Consider the following 2,233-nt stretch of genomic DNA (forward strand, 5'->3'; position numbering starts at 1 on the left):
ACCCTGTGTTGTACTCATCTCCAGACACCCAGTCCCCCGCTGCCGTGTGTACTCAGCAAATATTCTTTTGCTATATTCCAAGATATCTGCCTTATTCTCAGTCTTCTGAAATTTAAGTGAAATGTGTTTAAGCTTCACCTCCATTGCAGTCTCTTTAGGGACTTAGGAGAAGAGTGAGGGAGAGAAGTAAAGAAGAGTTTTTGTTTTCCTCGTTGTCCCTGGCTCTAAGTTCTTACTTTCCTGCTTCTTGTCCCTGTTTTGTACCCTCCTGCCCTAGATGGGACCCTTGATTCTTCCTCTTGATTTACACAAAGAAACTTACTTGTATGAGCCATGTGACTCTCTGGAAGAATTTATTGAATATTTGAGGAGAGAAGAAAGGAAGTATTACACACAATGCAAATAATGCAAGTTAATTGTTCCTAAAAATTATGTGGGAGGATGACATCAGTGGCAATGGTGAGGCAAGGACCTCCAAAAATCCACTGTTCCATAAAAGCCACAAGAACACTGGCAACAATTGCCAAAATCAACTTTTTCAGAACTCTTGAACAAAGGCTTGTAGCAATCCGGGAAGCATTTACTCAGGTAAAGTGACTGAGTCTTATTATTTTTTTTTTTTACTGTAAGCCATGTAGAATCTTAGCTTGCCCTATTTCCATTCCCCCATTCCTCTGCTCCATGCCACGCTTGAAAACTAACAGCCGTAAATCACAGTGAAAAACAGCAGCCTGCAAGCCACTGGAAGGAGGTAGAATGGGATTGAAGCTCTTCCAAATGCTCACTTTGAAAAGATTGAGACTATTTGACCTCTCTGGTAGTTCACTGGAAAACTTTATTTGCAGGACTTGTCTTCATTTGACTGACTCGGAGCTTTCCCAGTGGGCAGTCGTGAAAAATATTTAGTGGCAATTGTGAAACATGGTAGCTGCCTGAGGCAGTAATCACAGCTGGGACAAACAATAGGCCGACCAACTTAAAAAAGGAAAACAGGGGAATGAGATGTCTAATGGGGGCTATGCAAAGTTCCTGGGAATTTAGAAGGTCACATGCACGTGTGGGGCTGTGCTCATGCCCAGGAAAGACCCAAGTCGGCCCTAAGCTCTCACTTCTGACTCACCTTGAGGTTTTGTGCAAACAGGAAGTAAAGGCTAAGGCAGAATTGTAAGCTACTGAAACGAACACTGAATGCATGTCCCAAACACACAAAGAGCCATTTGGTATAGTCTAGGAGACTCATTAGTTCCAGGCATTTAAGGAAATAACTGTCCGATTATTCACTGACCACTAAATTAATCAAGCGGAGATGGCGATGGCCACAAACAACAAAGAATAGAAACTTTACAGAATTCGTGTAGGGAAGTCACTCAACAAACCAACAGCAACAACAATAAATAATAACGGCCGGGCGCAGTGACTCATGACTGTATTCCCAGAACTTAGGGAGGCCAAGGCGGGCAATCACGAGGTCAGGAGTTCAAGACAAGCCTGATTAACATAGTGAAACCCTGTCTGCACTAAAAATACAAAAAAAACAAATTAGCTGGGCATGGTGTTGGGCACCTGTAATGCCAGCTACTTGGGAGGCTGAGGCAAGAGTATCGCTTGAACTAGGGAGGCGGAGGTTGCAGTGAGCAGAGATCGCGCCACTGCACTACAGCCTGGGTGACAGCACAAGACTCCATCTCAAAATAATAATAATAATAATAACAACAACAACAAACAAAGTCACTAAACAAACAGCAACAATAAAGTAATTTAACAAACAACCCTGGAGAAATGAAAGAACCTGATAAATGACATATTATTTTAAATGTCCAGTTTTCAACATAAAAAATATGAAGCATAAAAAGAAACGATAAACTATGGCCTACATACAGGATAAAATGTAGTCATTAGAAACTATCCCTAAGGAAACCCAGAAGTTGGAATTACTAGAAAATGTTATTAAATCAGCTGTTTTAAATATGCTTCAAGAATAAAGGAGGCCGAGCGTGGTGGCTCACACCTGTAATCCCAGCACTTTGGGAGGCCGAGGTGGGCAGATCACCTGAGGTCAGGAGTTCGAAACCAACCTAGCAAACATGTTGAAACCCTGTTTCTACTAAAAAATACAAAAATTAGCCAAGCATGGTGGTGGGTGCCTGTAATCCCAGCTACTCAGGAGGCTGAGGCACAAGAATCACTTGAACCTGGGAGGCGAATGTCGTGGTGAGCTGAGATGGTGCCACTA

This window comes from Mandrillus leucophaeus, unplaced genomic scaffold (genome assembly GCF_000951045.1).
Source record: "Mandrillus leucophaeus isolate KB7577 unplaced genomic scaffold, Mleu.le_1.0 Scaffold173, whole genome shotgun sequence".
Classification (NCBI taxonomy): Eukaryota; Metazoa; Chordata; class Mammalia; order Primates; family Cercopithecidae; genus Mandrillus; species Mandrillus leucophaeus.